Here is a 24,210-nt window from a genome sequence, read left to right as displayed (position 1 = left end):
GTTATTTTGTCTAATTCTAATGGAGAATAATTAACAGTTTATTTTAAAAGGCTTTTTCAAAGATGGATTAAAGAGTCTGGTTTGTAATTTGGGAAAGAGAAAGATGGTACTAAGGAATAGCACTGGAAACCACTAAAATGTTATTACTAGAATGTTGCATCTGTTCCCAGTAAGAAAGAGTTCATCTGCAGCCTGTGGTTCATGTTAAGTCTGAGAAAAGGAAAATCTTTATCAATTTGGTTCTCACACTGGTTTGGAAAATGATTTACAGTATACTTCAGTGAGCCAGCACCCAGCTCTCCTGACTCACCATCAAGGCTATCTGCATTGTTTTATACTAGAGTTTAGAGTTACACTGTATCATTTCTCAAGATCGCTACATTATGCTCAAATTATATAATCTGTGATTTGTGTAAACATTCAGAGATAGAGTCTGTACCAGCTTTTAATAAGGGGGAAGGAAATCTCTCTCTCTCTCTCTCTCTCTCTCTCTCTCTCTCTCACACACACACACACACACACACACACACACACACACACACACACACCTATTTAGAGTATAGTATCAGGCTGCTTTTCTATTCCTGTTATATAGAAATAGCAGAGGGACCTTGGGTGCCCTGGGCAATTCTCAGAGGCATACCCAGTAGAGGTGAACTTGGCTGCCACACACAGTGATTCAGCAATTTACCAGGAGAGAATGTGGAGAGATGAGGAGGATTTTTCATCCTAGGTTTGGATAAGTAACATTTCTCATTGTGCATACATGAAGAGATATCTACAGTTAATTTTGTTCTTTATTCCTTTTTAATGTTTATTCAGTTTTGAGAGATGGAGAAAGACAGAGCATGAGCAAGGGAGGGGCAGAGAGAGGGGGAGACACAGAATCCGAAGCAGACTCCTGGCTCTGAGCTGGCAGCACAGAGTCCAATGTGGGGCTTGAACCCATGAACCGTGAAATCATGATCTGAGCTGAAGTCGGACGCTTAACCAAATGAGCCACCCACAGGTCCCAATTTTGTTTTTTATTCTAAAGTTACTAATGTGTGTAACTGGCTGGTTTCAGACCAAAAATTCCATTTGCCTTGAGAATATAGAACATGGAAATGGATTTTATAAGCTCATATCAGAAGTAAAATTTAAATTAAATGGTGATTATGACAATGTATTTGTATTACATGGCTAAAGACATGAGAATTTTTTTGGTTGTTAGACATGTATTCTATTTAAATCTAATATACATCTGGGAGAAAGACTAATAATTTGTTAATCCAATTTTACAGAAGGGGAAGAAGAGGCAACAGAACATTAAAGGAAAATTCCTTAAGCCATGTAGCACAGTGAAGTCTATGAGCAACATTGGTCTCTGAAATCAGACTGCCTCTCCAAACAATTCCCATTTTATTAAAATATCAACTCTTCCTCAGATTGGCCGATTAAAAAAACAAATGTTATATTAATTCTATTGGTCTATCAAATGAGTCAACGCAGCTGTGAAATGACTCCGTGAAAAAATGACAGCCAGTGGCCTTTCAAAAATAACTTTTTCTGAGAAAACTTGGGACTTCCAGAAGGTGACTGTAATCGCTCAGGGACATGACTTACTTAGGGAGAAAAAAAAGTTCAACTCTCAAAGAGGAAAATGGAAATCAGTAGTGCTGAGAGAAAAAAAGACTTTCAAAACCTGATTCTAAATTCCTTTCTGAGATTCACATGAGCACTTTAGCTCTAGAACAATGTTTCCAGAAACACAATCTATCAATAATGACATTTATAGGTCAATTACTATTACCTGGGGAATTTGGTCTACTCTTATTTTACAGTATATCTGCCAAAAGAAAATCATATATGGCATGTTTTGACTTGGCTCTAAGCTTTCTAAAAGACTTTCTTTCTTTTTCAGCTGAAACTCTGAAACTTACCTGCTACCCTTTTGGCCCAGAGCCAGTTCATCACTAAATCTACACTGTGCTGTGCTTCTCTGTATTCCAGCCAGCCTCCTATTTCAGACTTTGGCACAAATAACAAAGTGCTGATAGTGAAGCCACAAAATGTTAATATGAGGTCATTGGGGAGGAGGAGTATGGAACTTCTTGGTAAAGCCTGGAAAAGGCCAAATAAGCAGAGAACACTCAATTGCTGAAGAACCAAAAGGCAGATTCCTTGTAGCCACTATGGTAACAAACCATTCTCTTCACGGTTGGTAAGACAACTTCCTGGTCAATAGATTTCTAAGGCCTACTTTCTGTCTCCTAGGAGATAGGTCACTGAGGACTCGCTTCATTATTCATTAATTTATTACTTTACCCATCCCTTGCTACTTTAACCATCCATTTAAGAATAATTTTATTTTTAATATATACAACAGTGCTTGTAACAACTTAATGGACAAATTACTTGGGAATCTTGTTAAAATGCCATCTCTGATTCAGTAGTCTGGGGTGGGCTCAAAATTCTACATTTCTCCTAAGCTCACAGGTGATACCTATGATGCTTCTCTAAGGACAGGAGAGATATAAATCTATTTCATTTCCCTTTCTCCTACACCAGTGTTTTTGACACTTGTTCAAAAAAAGCAAATTGTTGGGCCCAACCCAGCCCTACTAAATCTTGAGGTTGGATTGAGCAATCCTTGTATTATCAAGCCCTGCAGGTGATTCTGATGTGTGCTTAATGACCTATAGTTCCTAAAACCTGGCTGCATATTAGAATAACTTAAGGAGCTTACAGGTTGAATTTGACCCATAAAAAGAAATGTAGAAGTCCTAACTCCAGGTGCCTGTGAATGTGACCTTTATTTGGAAACAGTCTCCCCAGAGAAGAAGACTATGCAGGAAAAGGGCAGAAAGTAGAGTGATGCAGCTATAAACCAAGGAATGCCAAGGACTGCCATCAACTAGCAGAAGCTAGGAGAAAAGCATGCAACAGATTCTTTTCTAGAGGCTTCAGAGGAAGCCTGGCCTTGCCAACACCTTGATTTAGGACTTCTGATCTCCAGAACTATGAGAGAATGAATGTCTGTCTTAAATCACTTAATGTGTGGTACTCTGTTACAACAGCCCCAGGAAATTAATACAGAGCTTTGAAAAACAAAAGAATGCATACCCCCTTACCAATTAAATCAGGATTTTGGGGAAAGTGTCTCTGCATGAGGATTTTAAAATCTCCCCCAAGGGATCCAATAAGTGATCAGTGTTGAAGTCCACAGCTCTAGACATTTTTTAGACTTAAATAGATTGAGTCAAAAACACTATAAGCAATTGTGTATCAGTGTAAGATCATGTGTAAGTTTTTTTTTTTTTTTTAATTTTCAATGTTTATTTTTATTTTTGAGAGAGAACACATGAACAGAGGAGGAGCTGGGGGGTGGGGTGGGGGGGTGGGGAAGAAGATCCGAAGTGGGCTCTGTGCTGACAGCAGTGAGCCCAATGTGGGGCATAAACTCATGAACTATGATATCATGACCTGAGCTGAATTCAGTCAGAAGCTCAACTAAGTGAGCCATACAGATGCCCCCATGTGTAAGTTTTTTTAAGTATAAAAATCAGTTATATAGATAAATATACTAAGACAACATTTCTCAGTTTGGTTAGGGAAATACTGTTATTAGAATCACCTACAGCCCATTAATAAGTGGTTCTTGGGCCCATCTCAAACCTAATGACTGGAGTCTCCCGCAGTAGTGTTTGAGTAGTTATCAAGCTCACTTGAGGTAACCCCTGTGCACATTGACCTTTGAGAGCCATCCATATAGAGGTGACTGAGCAAGCCTGAACTACTAGGGAGAGCCTTCCTGAAGGTGAAGGGCCTGGATGAATGTAGGAAGAGAGCACGAGTGAGCAATGTTATCAGTTGGAACTACTGAGAAACTTAGCTGCTGGATCAAAGAAGCATTCTAGAAGCCAATGAACATCAGCTAGGGCTGGTGAAAGAATGGAGAATTTTAAAATGCAGGTGACAAAGGAACACAATTGGCATCACCCAGGAGCTGAGAATTAAAATGCAAAACCTTGGGGTCACCTCAGCCCTATTGAGTTAGAGACTGCATTTTAATAATATCTCCAAGTAATATAAATGTACATTAAATTTTGGTAAGCATTGTTCTGGTGCAGTAAGAAAACCTGTCAGAAGTTTCTAAGCAAAGACATGATATCATAAAATTATTCATGAATGAGCTTAGCTTAGTGGGGATGTCCAGGGCAAATAGAAATGCTTACAGAGCTTTCCTGTAAACATTTCTTCAATGATAGAAATGTTCTACATCTGTGCCATTCAATACAGTAGCCACTTGTGTCTGTTGAGCACATCAATGTGCTTAGTGTGACAGAGGAACTTAATTTTTAAAAAAATTATAATTTAATTAATTTAAATTTACATTTAAATAGCCACATGTAGCTAGTGGCTCCTGTATTAGCACAGGCTTGAGGCTACAAATGTGAAAACTAGTTAGGAGGCATTGGTGGCCAGAGGGTTCTCTGGGGCACCTGTGGGTATGACAATGTCATATGGAACCAAGTGTTAGTTCTGATGCAATTTTTATATCTGCTTAGAAAATATAGGCAATCCAATTTTCTACTGAAGAAATGAGGATATAATTATCCTATCTAGGGCTTATCTAGTGTTTATGTCCATTGCTTGCTTCTTACCTTTCCATTTTACTATTTACATTTCTTAGTTTGTCAATATTGCCATAGGGTCAATAGAGACAAGAAAGCTCATGTTGCAAGAGATCTGAATGCTCAAGGAGAGACACCATTAGTTGCCTGAAATTTTGGGGTTTGTTCAATCAGTTCCAAATGTCTGTTGCTCCCAAAACTCATTGTCTTTTTCCTTCATAACAGGAGAGGTGTGAGTGAAATGTCCTTAATTCTTGTTGGTGGGGTTTGTGTAGTGTACCAGTACTGTATTGAGAAAGTATTTGCTTGGAAAAGGGGAATGGACTCTCAAGGTTTTAGTAGATTTGTGTATAAATAGTTATTGAACATACAGACACAGTCTCCACTTGCAGAGTCCAAAATCTGTTAGGAGGCAAAATGCAAAGAGATAACTTCAGCAAAATATTGCTCTTACAAACAGAAATAATGATTTTGGCATAAAAGAATTCAAACAGGACAGGGAAGACTTCAATGGAAGGAAAATTTTTGAGCAGAAAGTTGAAAGATAAATAAACATTCCCCAGGTAAGATGGGAGTGGATTGGGGGAAACATGAACATCCTAGGGGGCATGGAAAAGGATGGTGGGTTTAGAGAAATTCTGTATGTCTGGAACAAACAGTGTAAGAAACTATCTTGATTGATGAATATTTAAGTCAGGAGCTAGATTGTGAAATAAATATTCACTGAGGAATTCTGACTTTATCTCACTGGTGATGAAGGGCCATGGAAGGTTTTCAATGAGGATTAATAACCAGGTCTTTGTGTTTAATATTTTAACATGGATAATATACTGGAGTGCACAAAACTAGACTCAAGAAGACAAGTTACAGTGGTATTGCAACAATCCAGGTAAGAGACGATGAGACCCTAAATTGAGAATGGAACAATTGGATGGGGAGACGAATTCTTGAGATGAGTTAGAAGCTAAGAAAATAGTCTAAATATCAAGTAAGATGAAGTTTTTAGCAATTTTTAAAAAAAAGCCATCCTCTAATGAATTGCTGCACTGGCAACATAGAGCTGGTGATTGGATGGGGGTGGAATGTGCTTGGACTTGGAAATCAGAGAAGTCTACACCTGAGACCCAAATCCATCACTTCTCAGATGGGTGACTCATGGTCAGATACTCAATCTGCCTGAACCTCAGTGAACTCAATGTAATTCCTGAGCTGCAAGACTGTTGGAATGCTTAAATAACATACGAAGAATACCTGGCACATGTGGATAGCCAATTAACAATAGCTTTCTTTCCACCCTTTTTTTCAACTCTAAAATCTGTAACAATGAGGCTTTAATATATATAAAAAAAAGACAACTTTAGTTTTAGGAGTTTGTGTGGTCCAAGACTGTGATATAGAACCAGACCAGCCCTCTTCATGGCACACACTAAATTACACCTATTAATAGACCAAATCCTCCTGAAAAACTGAGGGCTGACTGAACAGTTTCGGAACAACCATTCATAGAACAGCAAGAAAGACAGAGACATATAACAAAGGGAAGCCCCACCCTCAACTGTGAACTGCAGTGGGGAAGGATAGCACTGGGGTACCAAGAACAGATCCCTCTGTCCTTGGGCACAGAAATTAAGCTGTGGTTTAAAAGAGCAACCAGGCTATCAATAAGACAACACTACAAATCCACCAAATGGATATGAAGCTGCAGGAACACTATCCAAGTCAAAAGGACTGGAGAATGACATGGTTTATGTTTCCACTCAACATTAAAAGCCTAGGACAGAGGAGTCTGGACACCATAATGGGTTGGTCTGGTTCATCACAGCTAGTTTGTGACTTCAGTGAGCCCAGGGTCTGAAAGCCCATGGCAGCTTCTGTGGTACTAGGTCACAGAGAATAAGCCACTTTTTTTTTAATTAAAAAACTTTTGAATTTCATTTAATTTTTAAAATTTGTCTTATTTTGTTTTTATTTTTGTTCTTTTGTTTTTCTTTTTTTCCTTTTTTTCTTTATTTTATTTTAGCATTACTGTTCTCTTTTCTTCTTTCTGTAAAAGCCACAGTTTAAAAAAGAGTAACTAACATATATAGCCACACTCCCGCTAGTCAACCAGCAAAAGAACCAAGCACACATAGCTTGCATAGGGGACATCATACACAAGACTACTCCTTCAAATTTAGGAGAAGTAGTCATTCTACCTAATACATAGAAACAAACACAGAAAGCAAGCAAAACATGGAGACAGAGGAATATGCTCCAAAAGAACAAGAAAAAAAATACTCATAAAAGAACTAAATTAAATAGAAGCAATATGCCTGATCAAAAATTTAAAGTAATGATCATAAAAATACTCATTGGGATGAAAAGTAGAAGAACTCATGGAGACCTTCAATAAAGATATAGAAAGCATTAAAAGAAGCAATCAGAGTTGAATACAGTAACTGGAATTAAAAAAAACAAAAAACAAACAAAAAAAACTAGACAGAGGTGCCTGGGTGGCTCAGTCGGTTAAGCCTCCAATTCTTGATTTTGGCTCAGGTCATGGTCTCATGGTTGTGAGACTGAGCCCCAAGTCAGCTTCTGCACTGAGCATGGAGCCTGCTTGGGAAACTCTCCCTCCCCCTCCCCCTGCCCCTCCCCTGCTCATGCCCTCTCACTCTCTCTCTCGAAATAAATAAATAACATTAACAAAACACACTAGAGAGAATCAGCAATAGATTAGATGATGCAGAAGAATGTATTAGTGATCTAGAAGACAGTGTAATTGAAAGCACACAAAATGAACAGCAAAAAGAGAAAATTTTTAAAAATATGTGGACAGATTAAGAGATCTCTTGGATAACATCAAGCTAACATTAACATTATGGGTGTCCCAGAAGAAAAAGAGAAAGGAATAGAAAACTTATTTGAATGAATAACCACTGAAAACTTCCCTTAACTAAGAAGGATATGGACATCCACGTCCAAGAATCATAGTGTCCCAAACAAGATGAACTCAAGGAGGGCCACATCATCACACTTAACTAAAATATCAAAGGTTAAAGATAAAAAGAGAATCTTAAAATAAGCAAGAGAAACAAAAAGTTACTTACAAAATAAAACTTATAAGGTTATCAGCTGATTTTTTAGCAGAATCTTTTCAGGCCACAAGGGAGTGGCAATATATATTCAAAGTGCTGGAAGGAAAATATATACAACCAGTAATGCTCTATCTGGCAACATTACCATTCAGATTTGAAGGAGACATAAAGCATTTCCCAGACAAACAAAAGATAAAAGAGTTTATCACTACTAAACCAGGATATGAGAAATAATAAAGAGACTTCTGAAAATGGAAAAGAAATGACCATGATTAGACATATGAAAATTATAAATAAAAATATGTAAATTTTGCCTATATACACATAAAACATGGAGCATAAAGTAAAAAGGGAAGAAATGGGTGGAAAAGGAAAGTTTTTTCTTTTCTTTTTTTTTTCAGAATAAATTTGAACTTAAAAGACCATTAAATTAATATAGACTGCTATTTACTTAGGATGTTACATATGAAGTGTATGGTCACCACAAACCCAAAATGTCCACAAAATTTTTGATGGATTCACAAAAAAATAAAGAGGGGCGCCTGGGTGGCTTAGTCGGTTAAGCGTCCGACTTCATCTCAGGTCATGATCTCGCGGTCCGTGAGTTCGAGCCCTGCATCAGTCTCTGTGCTGACCGCTCAGAGCCTGGAGCCTGTTTCACATTCTGTGTCTCCCTCTCTCTCTGACCCTCCCCTGTTCATGCTTTGTCTCAAAAATTAATAAACGTTAAAAAAAATTTAAAAAAAAACAAAAAAATAAAGAGAAAGAAAGCCAAACATAACACTAGAGAAACTCTACAATCACAAAGAGATGAAGAGAAGAGAGAAACAAAGAAAAATTACAAAAACAAGGAGAAAGAAAATTTAAAATGGCAGGAAGTACATACCTATTACTGATCATCTTTATTGATGACTTTGAATGTAAATAGACTCTACACTCCATAAAGAGACATAGGGTGGTGTGATGGATTAAAAAAAAAAAAAAGACCCATCTATATGCTGCCTACACAAGACTCACCAAAAGACATGTACAGACTGAAAGTGAAGGGATGAAGAGACATTCACCATGCAAATGGAAGTGGGAAAAAAAAAGCTAAGATAGCAATACTTATATCAGACAAAATACACTTTAAAACAAAGACTGTAATGAGAGATAAAGAAGGACACTACATAATGATAAAGAAATTAATCCAACAGTAGGATATAACAATTATAAACATCTATATACCCAACACTGGAATGCCTAAATACATAAAGTAAATATTAATGAAAATAAAGGAAAAAAAGTGATGGCAGCACAGTAATAGTAAGGGACTTTAACACTCCACTTATATTAATGGATGTATCATCCACTCAGAATCAATAAGGAAACGTCTTTGAGTGACACAGTAGACCAGATGGACATAACAAATATATACAGAACATTTCATCTATAAACAATAAAATACATACTTTTCAAGTGCACATAGAACATTCTCCAGAGTAGATTACATATCAGCCATAAAACAAGCCCCAGTAAATTTAAGAAGATTGAAATAATACCATGCATCTTTTCCAATTACAACAGTATGAAACTAGAAATCACAAGATAAACCTGAAAACACACAGATATGTGGATAAACAACATAACACTAAACAAGCAGTGGGTCAATGAAGCAATCAAAAAAATTTTTTTTAAATACATGGAGACAAATGAAAATGAAAACACAATGGTCCAAAATCTTTGGGACACAGCAAAAGCAGTTCTAAAAGGGAAATGTGTGATGATATAGTCCTATCTCAAGAAATAAGGAAAAGCTCAAGTGAATAATCTAGCTTTACACCTAAAGTAACTAGAAAAAGAAAAGCAAACAGAGGCAAGGTGAGTAGAAGAAAGGAAATAATGCAGATCAGAGCAGCAATAAATGACATAAAAATGACTAAAAATAATAATAAAAAAATCAGTGAAACCAAGAGCTGGTTCTTTTAAACAAAATTGTCAAACCCTTAGCCAGAGTCATCAAGAAAAAAAGAATCCAAACAAATAAAATCAGAAATGACAGAGAAGTAACAACTGATACCACAGAAATAAAAAGGATTATAATACTATAAACATTATACACCAACAAACTGGAAATCCTAGAAGAAATGGCTAAATTCCCAGAAACATACACTCTTCCAAAAGTGAACCATAAAGAAATAGAAAATCTGAACAGACTGATTACAAGCAACAAAATTGAATTGGTAGGAAAAAAAACTACCAAGAAATAAAAATCCAGGACCAGATGGAGTCACAGGTGAATTCTACCAGACATTTAAAAAAGATTTACTACCTATTCTACTCAAACTATTCCAAAAAATAGAAGAGGAAGGAAAACTTCTAAATACATTCTACAAGACTAGAATTACCCTGTTGCCAAATCCAGAAAAAGATACCACCAGAAGAAGAAGAAGGAGGAGGAGGAGGAGGAGGAGGAGGAGGAGGAGGAGGAGGAGAAAGAAAGAAAGAAAGAAAGAAAGAAAGAAAGAAAGAAAGAAAGAAAGAAAGAAAATGAATATACAGGCTAATATCCCTGATGAACATAAATGCAAGAATCCTAAACAAAATATTAGAAAATTGCATACAATACATTAAAAAGACCATTCACCACTATCAGGTGGGATTTATTCTAGGGATGCAAGAGTGATTTAATAGTAATCAATCAACATCATCTACCACAACAACAAAATGAAGAATAAAAACCGTACAATCATCTCAACAGATGCAAAAAAAAAAAAAAAAAAAAAAAAAGCATTTGAGGGATACCTGAGTGGCTCAGTCAGTTAAGCATCCAACTTCCACTCAGGTCATGATCTCATAGTTTGTGAGTTCAAGCCTGGTGCCTGGCTCTGTGCTGACAGCTCAGAGCTCTGAATTCTGTGTCTCCTTCTCTCTCTGCCCCTCCCCCCCTCACAGTCTGTCTGTCTCTGTCTCTTTCTCTCTCTCCTTCCAAAATAAACATTAAAGTTTTTTTTTTTTAATTAAAAGAAGAAGCATTTGACAAGATTCAACAACTATTCATGATAAAAATTCTCAACAAAGTGGGCTAAGGGGAACATATCCCAGCATAATGAAGGCCATATACAGAAAAACCCACAGCAAACATCATACTCAATGGTGAAAAGCTGAAAGCTTTCCCTCTAAGATCAGGAAAAGACATGGATGTCCACTCTCACCACTTTTACTCAACATAGTACTCAAAGTCCTAGCCACACCAATTAGACAAATAAGAGACATCCATATTGGTAAAGAAGTTAAACTGTCACTATCTGCAGACATGATTCTAAAACTAGACAATCCTAAAGACATTACCAAAAAGCTACTAGAAATAATAAATAAATTCAGTAAAATGGCAGGATACAAAATTAATAGCCAGAAATTGGTAAGGTGTTTTTACACTAATAACTAAAGGGAATTTTTAAAAAGACACCATTTACAATTGCACCAAAAATAATAAAATACCTAGGTATAAACTTAACCAAAGAGGTGAAAGCTCTGTATTCCAAAAACTATAAAACACTGATAAAAGAAACTGAAGATGACACGTCAAGATATGTCATGCTCATGGGTTGTAAGAGTTAATAGTGTTAAAATGTCTGTATTTCCCCAATCTACTGATTTAATGTAATCCCTATCAAAATACTAACAGCATTTTTCACAAAACCAGAACAAATAATACTGAAATTTGTGTAGAGTCACATCAGACCCTGAATAACAAAATGAATCTTGAGAAAGAACAAAGCTGGAGGTACTATGTATCAGATTTCAGGATATACTACAAAGATATAGTAATAAAAACACTATGGTACCGACACAAAAATAGACATATAAGATCACTAGAACAGAGTAGAGTTCCCAGAAATAAACCCACCATTTTATGGTCAACTAACCTATAACAAAGGAGGCCAGAATATACAGTGGGGAAAAGACAATCTTTTCAATAAATGGTGCTGTAAAAAGTGAGATAGCTATTTACGAAAGAATGAAATGGGCAACTTCCTCACATCATACACAAAAATTTCTCAAAACGGATTAAAGTCTTAAATGTTGGACTCAAAACCATAAAAATCCTAGAAGAGAACAGAGGCAGTATTTCTTTGACATCAGTTGTAGCAGCATTTTTCTAGATATGTTTCCTAAGGCAAGGGAAAAAAAAACAACAAAAATAAACTTTTGAAGCTACATCAAACAGCTTTTGTACAGCAAAGGAAACCATCACCAAAACAAAAAGACAACCTACTGAATGGTAGAAGATATTTGCAAATGATAGATCTGCTAAGGTGTTAGTATCCAAAATATAAAGAACTTACACAAGTCAACATCCAAGAAAAACATACAATCTGATTTAAAAATGGACAGAGGACCTTAATAGACATTTTTCTAAAGAAGACATCCAGAGGCCAACAAACACATGAAAAGATACTCAACATCAGTCACCATCAGGGAAATGCAAATCAAAACTACAATGAGAGGCTCCTGGGTGGCTCAGGTGGTTGGGTGGCCAACTTTGGCTCAGGTCATTATGTAATGGACCATGAGTTCAAGCCCCATGTCAGGCTCTGTGCTGACAGCTCAGAGCCTGGAGCCTGTTTCAGATTCTGTGTACCCCCTCTCTCTCTCTCTCTGCCCCTCCCCCACTCACGCTCTGTCTCACTCTGTCTCTCAAAAATAAATGTTAAAAAAAATTTAAAAAAACTACAATGAGATATCTCCTCATACCTGTCAGAGTGGCTAAAATAAAAAGAAACAAAAGGTGGTGTGGATGTGGAGAAAAAGGAATGTTCATGCACTGCTGGTGTGTATCTAGCCACTGTGGAAAACTGTATTGGCATTTCTCACAAAATTAAAAATAGAATTACCATGTAACCCAATAATTCCACTATTGGGTATTTGCCCAAAACAAATGAAAACACTAATTCCAAAAGATACATGTATTCTCATATTTATTGCAGCATTCTTTACAGTGGACAAGATATGGAGGCAAACTAAGTGTCCATGAATAGATGAATGCATCAGGAAGATGTGGCATATACATACAGTGGAATATTACACATACCATATAAAAGAATGAGATGTGCCATTTGCAACAACATGGATGGATCTAGACGGTATTATGACAAATTAAGTCAGAGTGAGGAAGACAAATACCATATGATTCCATTCACAAGTAAAATCAGACAAAAAACAAATGAATAAAAAACAACAAAAACCAAAACCAGAATCAGACCTATAAATACAGAGAACAAACTGATGGTTGCCAGAAGGGAGAGTTTTGCCATGACAGGATTTCAGTTATGGCATGAGTAAATCACAAGAATAAAAGGCACAGCACAAGGAATACAGTCAATGATATTGTAATAGTGATGTAATGAGACAGAAGATAGCTAGACTTGTGGTGAACATAGCACAATATAAACTTGTCAAATCACTAAGTTGTACACCTGACATGAATGTAACACTGTGTGTCAACTAGACTTAAAAAAATAAAGAAGACAACTTCTCTTTTTAAATTGGCAGTCTGAAAGCCTAAAACATGTTTCTGGTTTTTTTTAAATAAGCAATTTATTATTGGTTTTCCTCGTATGATAAGGCCCAGTGCACCACTATTTGAGATCTCCAAGTGACAGCTAGGTTAAATGTAACAAAATTGTAATGTTCATAAAGCTGACATATTCCAATCAATATGCGTGTTGGACAAAAAGTTGGATTCAATAAAGCAGTCCAATGCTACATCTATTGCCAAGTGGATTATAAACAATTTCTGATAATAACTAAAAATCCCCAAAGTGAAAAGTTATGTCAAGTCAAATGCTGTGCAGAAAGGTTGTTCTCCATCTTCTGAGATACTTTTAGAAATTGCTTTGAGTTAAATATGTCCCTCTGTGTAAGATAAGTAATTATCAGATACACCAATAGGAAAAGGCCGTAAAAGGGAGATTTAGCATTGATGGTTGCTAGCATCACTAGTCAAAGTCATTTTGATGCAAACTTTCTATACGAGGCCAGACTGCCAAGAACCTTTTTAAATTATAAAGCTAATAGGAAAATTTTGTTTTCATAATATTTCTCTAAATTTACTACTGTGGAATATAAAGTAGAAGAATCTCTTGGAATTTAAAGCATAATTCTATAGTTAAATTTGCAAAAACAAAGACTAAAGCAACAAAGGAAAGCCTACAAGAATCTTACTTGATAACAGTGCATACAAAGATGTACTTAGAAATAATAAAGGCGAAAAAGTTTAGCCTTCAGACTACTGATTCTGAGTTGGAAATTATCAAACTATATCCAAAATTTTACCAAACACTATGACTTGTAGGGACTTCTTAGGACATGAAACTGACAGTTTTTAGTAACCACTTTGTGCTTGAGGACTATGAGGATTACTTCAAATGCATTATCACTTACAATAGTCACAGATATCTTATGTGCTGGAGTTATTTTGCATGGGGGAATACTGACCTGCAGAGAATTTAACTTGCCCCAACTCACACAGCTAAAATGAAGTTACATAATTTATACAGCTTAAGTGATTTGCTCAAAGTTATACAGGATTTGAACTCATGGCTACCTAGCATGAAATTTCTGCAATCTTTATTATCCAGGATAAGTTCTTTTAGTATATGTGCTGCCGAAGCGAGCACACAGGGTAAGTTCTTTTGAAGACTCAGTGTCATCACCTGAAAAATTGGAATAGTGATTATTTCTGGGTGTATTCTTCAGGATTCCGATAGGAAATCAATGTACACCCAAACTAGGCAATTGATGATTCTAATAAAGGGGCTATTTACCAGAGTGTGAGAAAACATATGAGAGAGGGACGATGCCCTGAGCTAGGAATAAGGAAGAGCTCTTACTACTCCTTAACCTTCAATGGCATGGAAGGAAGGAGGAAAAGTTGTAGAGAGCGCTTCTTGCCATGAGCCAAGGATTTCAAAAGGAAAACAGAGCCAGTGATCCTCTCAATAGATGCAGAAAAAACATTTGACAAAATGTAGCATCCTTTCTTGATAAACCACACCCCCCCCCAAGAAATTATACAGAAGGAACATTCCTCAACATCATAAAGGCCATAAATGAAAGGTCCACAGCTACTATCATCCTCAATGGGGAAATACTGGGAGCTTTCCCCTTAAGGTCAGGAACACAACAGGGATGTCCACTCTCACCCTGTTGCTCAACATAATACTAGAAGTCCTAGCCCCAGCAATCAGACAACAAAAAGAAATAAAAGGCATTCAAATTAGCAAAGAAGAAGTCAAATCTTCACTCTTCACAGATTACATGATAAAACCCATGGAAACCCACAGATTACATGGAAAACCCAAAAGACTCCACCAAAAAACTGCTAGTACTGATACATGAATTCAGCAAAGTTGCAGGGTTTAATTTCCATGTACATAAATTCGTTGCATTTCTATACGAAGCAGCAGAAAGAGAAATCAAGGGATTCATCCCATTTACAACTGCACCAAACACCGTAAGATACCTAGGGATAAACCTAAACAAAGATATGAAAGATCCATACACTGAAAACTATGGAAGCTTATGAAAGAAATTGAAGAAGACACAAAGAAATGAAAAAAAAAAATTCCATGCTCATGGATTGGAAGAACAAATATTGTTAAAATGTCTATGCTGCCAAAAGCAGTCTACACATTCAATGCAATCCCTATTAAAATAACACCAGTATTCTTCACAGAGCTAGAACAAACCATCCTAAAATTTGTATGCAACCCAAATAGCCAAAGTATTGTTAAAAAAGAAAACCAAAGCTGGAGGCATCACAATTCAAGTCTTTAAGCTGTATTACAAAGCTGTAATCATCAAGACAGTATGGTACTGACACAAAACAGATCAATGGAACAGAATAGAGAACCCAGAAATGGACCCACAAATGTATGGCCAACTATCTTTGACAAAATGGGTAAGAATATTCATTAGAAAAAATACTGTTTTTTCAGCAAATAGTACTGGGAAAACTGGACAGCAACATGCAGAAGAATGAACCTGGATCACTTTCTTACTCATACACAAAAATAAATTCAAAATGCATGAAAGACCTAAATGTGCAACAGGAAACCATGATCTCACAGTTTGTGAGTTCTAGTCCCGCATTGGGCTCTGTACTGACAGTGTGGAGCCTGCTTTGGATTCTCTCTCTCCCTCTCTGCCCCTCTCCCATCCAATCTCTCTGTCGAAAGAAAGAAAGAAAGAAAGAAAGAAAGAAAGAAAGAAAGAAAGAAAGAAAGAGAAAGAGAGAAAGAGAGAAAGAAAGGGAGAGAGAAAGAAAGGGAGAAAGAAAGAAAGAAAGAAAGAAAAAGAAAAGATCTCTTACAAATATATAAAATGTATGAAAGACCTAAACATAAGACAAGGAAACCATCAAAATCCTAGAGAACACAGGCAGCAACCACTTTGACCTCAGCTGCAGCCACTTCTTACTAGACACGTGTCTGGAGACAAGGGAAATAAAAGCAAAAATGAACCAGTGGAACTTCATCAAGATAAAAAGCTTCTGCACAGCAACGAAAACAATCATCAAAACTAAAAGGCAACCAACAGAATGGGAGAAGATACTCACAAATGGCATATCTGATAAAGGGTTACTACCCAAAATCCATAAAGAACTTATCAAACTCAACTCACTCAAAGAACAGACAATAAAGAAATGAGCAGAAGACATTAATAAGCAATTTTTCAAAGAAGACATGCAGGTGGCTAACAGACATGAAAAATTGCTCAACATCACTCATCATCAGAGAAATAGAAATCAAAACTACAATGAGATACCAACTCACACCTGTCAGAATGGTGAAAATTAACAACTCAGGAAATAACAGATGTTGGCGAGGATGCAGAGAAAGGGAAATCCTTTTGCACTGCTGGTGGGAATCCATGCTGTGCAGCTACTCTGTACAACAGTATGGAGGTTCCTCACAAAAATAAAAATAGAACTACCCTACAACCAAGCAACTGCACTACTAGGTATTTATCCAAAGGATACAAAAATGGTGATTCAAAGGGGCACAAGCACCCCATTATTTATAGCAGCGCTGTCAACAATAGTCAAATTGTGGAAAGAGTCCAAATGTCCATTGACTGATGGATGGATAAAGATTTGGAATATATATATAAAAGAATATTACCCAGTGATCAAAAGGAATGTAATATTGCCATTTGCAACAGCATGGATGCCAAGTGGAATAAGTCAAGCTAGAAAGACAAATATCATATGATTTCACTCATATGTGAAATTTAAGAAACAAAACAGATGAACATAGGGGAAGGGAAGTAAAAATAAGATGAAAACAGAGAGGGAGGGAAACCATGTGTGGATACTGAATAATCAATTGGACTCATCCACTCATTCACTAGTTAATCCAAACTTTCTAGCCTTGCAGCATGTTCAAGTCCAATTTATGCCTCCATAGAATTATAAAATATTTCCAGTCAGGAGTCTAATAATATCACACACCATTTTGTAGAACAGTGACTATTAAATCTAAGAATGCCAAGTTGCTAACATGTTGCTACATAGCCTTATTTACATTGCCCAGATAAAAGGAACCTGTCTCTACTCTTCATCCCTACATGAATGGGAGTTAGTTTGATGCACTTCTCATAGTTACCACTCAAGATACATGGTGTGATTTAAGATTGTCTTAGAAGACTGTAATCCTGATGATTTTATTTCCCATTCAGAACGTATGGAGTGTTGTCCTTGGAAACCTATATATGTAATGGTGCACTCAGGATGTATTGTGAGTGAACTGTAAATACATTTTCTAAGTCTACTAGCCTGGTAGGAAATCAGATCCAGAACTGTTCTCTTCAGTATGTTTACAGCTGGAAGAGTTCTTCCCCTGGAGAATTTAGAGCTGATGTGTGCATAAAGACCACTTCATACGCTCAAGTTTCATACATTGTAAGGAAAAATAGGGCTCCTTCAAGCTTTTTCCTCTGAGGGATTATTGCACAAAGAATCCTCTACCTCTCCAAGATCTAGGGACTAGAAACATTTACCTGAAATGCTTTCCTGCGAAGAATAATGACATGCTAAATCTTATCTTAATATTTAGAATCCCTCAGGTTTTTGAGCTGGTAATAGTCTAGGATTGTGAATATCATTTAGACTTATAGCCTGAATTTTCACTGTTAGTTGTGGCCAGTGATCCCAAGAATAAAGAGGTATTGTCACCAGACCAAATGGGGATGGCTCTAGTCACTCATGACCACTGCTCTAAAAACAATGAGAACAGTCTTCAGAAATGGCTGCATTAGCATTTACTTCGTCCTGTGTGGACTTCAAACATTGAGAGTAAAGTGAAATAATTTTGGAGTTTCCCTTTAAAAATTTCTATAGGTAATTATTTTCTTAATTGAATAATTCTTCAGTAACACTACTACCCGTCACTCACCAAATGCTCTGTTTTCAAAATTCAGCTTTTCGTAGAAAATGACATATACTGTCATTCCCATAAATCAGAGCTCCCAACCTTTTCTGAAGAGGAAATTATTTATTCTCCTAAATATTTGACCTCACAGTAAAAGAAATGAGGTTGTTGTTCATAAAATCAATGAGTGGGCAGAGAAACGCCTGGGGGAAGTGTTTGTGTATAATAGCTACCACTCTGCATTTGACCAGGAAATTATCATTGTCCAGTTGGGGGTATTGTTTTTTTGTTGTTGTTGTTGTGATAATAGATCATATTTTCTATTAATCTTATAAGAAAGTTGTCTCTTTGCCCCTCTTCCAAAAATTACATACCCCACACGTCTATCTCCTATTCCTGAGGGGAGCTAATATAATCATAAAACTAGAATGTTAACCTGTGTATCATGCCTCAAGCCCCACTGGCAACTTCCTGTCAAACGATTGTTTATCCCTTTCTTCCAGTAATGGAAAACTCATTACATACTATCGTACTCCCCTCCATCTAGACAACTCGGTCTTTCAAATCTCATCCCTATGTAGATTCAAAATCTCCTTCCTTCTTTTGTATTTGTCCTGACCCTTCCATAAACAGAGATGGTTGTCTTCCTCATTGTCAATGCTATATGTTTGGCACTTACTATGTGAAAGACATTGTACTAAATACCTTATTTAATTCTTTCCCAAACATCGGAAGGCAGGTATTGTTATCTCTACTGTGCAGATGAGAAACTCTTGAGACTTTGAGAGGTAAACTAATTTGACTGATGTCATCTATCAAAGATGACAAAACTGGAATTTGTACACAGGCTGTCCTGATATAGACTGAATTTGACATATTTGGTTCCAGAAAAATTCTGTTTTGTAACTCCAAATCCATATACTAGACTCTTATATGTATTTAATTGGAAAATCTAAAGGACTTTTTCATCTTCAATGCAGCTTGACCCCTCCATGACACCCAATACTGTTAACTGATCCATGACCTTCACCCATCATTGATGTATCATTTATTACCAAAATGATATTTATAAACAGGAACTCCCTAATTCCTACTATAGGACTATTTTCAATATGTTTTTATTTAGTTACACATTGGCGGCCCAAATTGAAAACTTCTAGAAATAATTCTGTTCATTCTCCCTAGTCAACACATGTAGAAACCTATGTGTCCTTTGATCTCCTCCTCCTCTCAGTGCTCAGTCCAACACTCAGTTAGTATTGAAGACTTGGCCTAGTTCACCTTGGCTAATGACAAGTGCTCCAGCTGACCATTGAAAGAATATATTTCATGATCATAAGCAATAATATTTAGTCCATTCCTCATACTCTAAGTTTTCACTTTTAACCAATCTCTAAATATAGATACTTTATATACTTCTCTAGATATTATCTCTTTACATGCATGTATTTATGATGTAAAAGTATTTTGGGTAGAGTAAAAGGTTTTTAATATTATTTCAATTGGCTTTTTACGATTTCTACTTGTTGTTCAGCATTCTTATACTTATTTTCTCTGCATATGCAGCTATTTAAATAAATGAGCATTTAAATGTTAGTTTTAATTTAACTGTTAGTATTAAATAGAGAAAGAGGAAAAATTATGCCTTTAAGAGCAGAGAAGGTCTTACTTATTTTTATATCATACTACCTAGAGGTTGTATTAAATATCAAATGTGGGCTGAAGAATAAAAACTAAAAATAAAAATGATTGAAAAATTAAATAGATTAGAACTCTGCTGAGATAAATTCCTGAAATATATGTTTGGTGTATGTTGAACAAAAATTTAACGTGGAAATTATCCAAATATGAAATAACTTGAAACGAACCCGTCTTCCAATTGTTTCCTCACATACTAGGCAAGTGAGGCAGCCTCTATTCTTTGTGGTTCCAAGCTTTCAGCTCATTCATTTTCAGTTAGTCATTCAGCTACTAGACAGACAATTATTAACCCCAGGTCTTCAACTAGTTACTTGGGTCAGGCCTTCGACCAGGGACGATACATTATCAAGATGAGAAAGCCCAGCAATGCTTCCTGCCTTTCTTGAGCTTATGAGCAGGGAAAGCACACAAATATAAAATTTCACAGTGAAAATTGTTACAAAGGAGAGTTTTATTGCCCTCAAAGAGCATATAATAGTGAGATTTAAACCAGTAAAGGCAGGGTTCCCAAGGGAAGTGAAGAATGAGACATGATCTAAAGAAGAAGTAGGAGGAAGCCCAGGAGAGCCCGGGGAATTGTAGGTCACAAAGAGTGGAGTGGCACAGGGTCAAATGACATGAAGAGGACAGAGAGGTGAGGAATGAAACCTTCAGTAGGTTTAGTAGCTGCTGACCTTAGCAAGGGAGAGTCTGGTAGGGTTTTGAAACAGAAGCTAGATCAGATAGGCTAAGGAGTGAGTGGGGGACAGGAACTGGAGACAGGGTGTGTATATGGTTCTTTCAAACAGTTGGACTGAAAAGGGAAGAAAGATAACAGAATGAGCCAGAGAAACTTGTGGGGTTAGGAGTGGTTGTTTTGTTCCTCAGTCTTGTTAATGAAAGAGGCCTGAACATATATAAATCTAGGTATAGACTGAGACAGTGTCTGAATAGATTCAGAGACAAGTCTTTGAGAGTGTCAGACTCCTGAGGAGCTGGACGGAGAATGACAGGAGAGAGCAGCAGAAGATAAGATCATGTGTTTCATATCAAGGGTATGGGAAGTTTCTGATAGCTTCTATTTCCTATATAAAGCACGAGTGGAGTCATGCAGTCACCAACTGAAATAGGATATCTGGGGTTGGAGGTGAGGGTTAGGCAATGGAGGAGATTTGAAATGAAGGGGTGATAGATGAGAGTGAGTTAATGAAAGGTAGGAAGACTGCCACAATTGAAAGCTTATCTGAAGTTGATAATCCTGAATTTCTCATGGCACACATCTTTATGTCTCAAAATGTTACTTTTACTCTCCCACCACTAAAAATATATGAGTTACATTGTACAGTACCCATACAAGGCTATCTCTTCAACCTCAAGTTTTTTTTTGTTTTTTTTTTTTCATTTTTTATTTATTTTTGGGACAGAGAGAGACAGAGCATGAACGGGGGAGGGGCAGAGAGAGAGGGAGACACAGAATCGGAAACAGGCTCCAGGCTCCGAGCCATCAGCCCAGAGCCTGACGCGGGGCTCGAACTCACGGACCGCGAGATCGTGACCTGGCTGAAGTCGGACGCTTAACCGACTGCGCCACCCAGGCGCCCCAACCTCAAGTTTTTTGAGTTGCAATCTGAGATTCTCCTTTTCTCACTTTAGACTACATTTTTTTCTTAGGAATTTTATTTAGGTTTATAATTTGCAATACTGTCTACAACAGAAGTGTCCATGGACTTGGTGTAACCAGCCAACTAATTTGTTTTGGCTCAAAAAGTGATTTTTAAAAATCTTAAACTAGTTAGAGCTTATAATAAAATCCAAGTTTCTGTTTTCTCTTAAAAGATTAAAAAAACTTGCTGCACTGACCCCACAGTCCCACATCAACGATCTATTGGAGCAGAGTAACAGCTGCCCCCCTCAGATTGGACATGCTCTCTCCAGCTCATGACAGTCCCCCCCATTCATTATTATCCACTTCATTCACTTCCCTTGCCTAGGCAGCAACCATGACCTGTAGACGTTTGAGTTTACGACTCTCAATTTATGAATTTGTAACTCCCAAAGATTTAATTTCACCTCAGACAGCTCTTTTGTATTTCAGATATCAACTACCAATAGTTGACTGGATGGTCTTTGGGTGATTGAAACTCAGTATCTGCAGAGGTAAGTGATCTCCCAAAGTTGCCTCCTTTAAACTTATATCCTGGCTTTTTTATGATTACTCTGTTTACCGAACAAAAAACCTGGGAGTCTACTTTCCAAGTACTTCTCTATTCTATTTCCTTCCTCATTTTTATTGCTATGACTTAATTTCAGACAATAATATTTCACCTGAGCTATTAAAATAACTTAACCAATAACCTCTACTTTCTCTTCTCTTCCCATACTTCCTCTATACGGCCACAAGATTGATTTTTCCAAGCATGGTATCTTTTCTGGCACATTTATTTGAATTGTAGCAAACTTCTCATAATTTTTTCAATGTGTTGGCATACTTCACATGTGCATCTTGCCAGTTGCTGTTCCCTCAACCTGAAATGCCCTCTGCTTCTGTCTTCTTGGTGAATCCCTATTCATCCTCCAAGACATAGCTCAAATATCACCTCCTCTGGGAACCCTCACTGCTACAAAGGTCATTTAGGCAGAGCCTAATGGCACAGCCTTTCATACAGTGCTCAGGAGGGATCTGCTTACATTCAGACCTACCCCAAGTAGACCATGAGCTTGAGGGTAGATACTGTAGCTCTATAATCCGGTTATCCTCAGTGCTTAATTCCTGGCCATCTACTAGATATTTAAGAAAATAAATTCTTAAATTCAGAAAAACAGTAACATTGTAATAGGGAAAATCTGCCTAACTTTAAAAGGAAGATTACCGATCTATCACAAACTCTGTAACCTAATTTACTCTACAAAAGTTAATCTTAAGACTCCAACCAAGAGGACGTAACATGCTCTAAAAATATTTGTTTTTGTAGGGGAGTGTTCCTAATATATGAGAAATGTGGGATCCCTCCATCCTACTATGTATTAAAATAAATTTAAAAATGAAATGTAAAAAAATAAGCTCATAAAAGAAAGAAGAATATATTTAGAAGAGTAGTTATATAATATTGGTGAGGGATTAGCCTTTCTGACCATCACACTCAAAGCAGAAAACAGCAAGTTAAAAAATGGGTAGCTTTGAAAATGGATAATAGATGGGTAGTGTAACTATGAAACTTCTATAATTAAAAAAAAATTAAATTAAGTAACGGTCAGGAGAAAATATTGAAGACTTTTATGACAGAAGAAGGTTTATTTATATTCTTAATATATAATCAATTGAAAAATAAAAAGTGAGGTCTCTCTCAATTAAAATGCATTAGCTTAAGTCAGAAGATTTTTTTTATATGCGAAATGTTTCTCTACTATCATCTCAACTAGTGTTTTGCCAGATATCTGATTCTCTAGATAGCTAAGGTATTTAGGTACTGGTATATCTTTGGTTTTGGTTTTTACTTCTATGTTTTGAGCAGTTTTGTCTAAGACAAAGTTACTGTTTGATACCTTTTGGGAAAAAAGTATAAAAGTGAAGATGTTTAGTCATTTCCCTCTCTAGATACCACGCACACTGTTAAAGGGAAATGAAAAGAAGGAAAATGACACGTTTTTCCTTGCTTCAGTTCCCACCTGCCTATTATTCAATTCACAGAACTTTGGGGAAGATTAATGATACAGTTAAAAGTACCATTCTGAACATACTTTTTCCTAAAGAAATCTGTTCAGAGCTCTCTTCTCTTTGGAGAAAAGATTGCATATAAGGGAGAAGTTTATTTTAAAAATTTTATTTTACAATAAAGTTGAAAAGAATAAGAGTGAAAATGATAAATGTTGTAATAAACACGTAAGTAAGAGAAGGATGGAATCTTAAGAGTCAACTAGAAATACAAAGGAGCTGTGTCCCCCCTGTTGCATAATTTGTCAGACTAACTTCAGGGTATTGCTCTCAGCTCAAGGTTTGGATTAAATTTGTTTTTCTTCACAGAGTCTACATTTCTCCTAACAGAGGTTTGCATCTATGGAGACAGTTTGGAAACCTCAAGCATTAGGATACTTACGCTGCTTTTCTCAACACATTCTGTGAAAGGACACAGTCCAGACCAAGGTTATGCAAGTGAGAAAAATAAGAACCAGAAACTAAAAGAAACTATAAAGCCAAATTACGGATTTTTAAATTAAATGTATTGTTCAGATTAATCTGTTCAGAATCATTTTTAACATTTAGAATTCAATCATGTATAAATTACCATGGATATTACGGTTCCTGATTATAATGTGATATATATCAATACTAGATTCAGAATAACAGGCAAAGCCTTACAGAAAAGGAATGTAAATGAGTGTGTGGATGGTAACCACTGTAGTCTTACACCTGTCTTCATAACC

At 36.5% G+C, this 24,210-nt stretch overlaps 1 long non-coding RNA gene across 1 annotated transcript; it reads left to right on the top strand.

The window, feature by feature from the left end:
* The first annotated feature begins 2,125 nt into the window (after positions 1 to 2,125).
* Positions 2,126 to 23,984, top strand: LOC122198876. The gene is made up of 3 exons (XR_006193198.1): positions 2,126 to 2,203; positions 21,884 to 21,945; positions 23,810 to 23,984. It is a non-coding gene; the product is annotated as an uncharacterized LOC122198876 (long non-coding RNA).
* Positions 23,985 to 24,210: the final 226 nt, after the last annotated feature.

This window comes from Panthera leo, chromosome C2 (genome assembly GCF_018350215.1).
Source record: "Panthera leo isolate Ple1 chromosome C2, P.leo_Ple1_pat1.1, whole genome shotgun sequence".
Taxonomy (NCBI): domain Eukaryota; kingdom Metazoa; phylum Chordata; class Mammalia; order Carnivora; family Felidae; genus Panthera; species Panthera leo.
The sequence above is the reverse complement of the archived record's forward strand: the minus strand, read 5'-3'. Positions and strand labels throughout refer to the sequence as shown.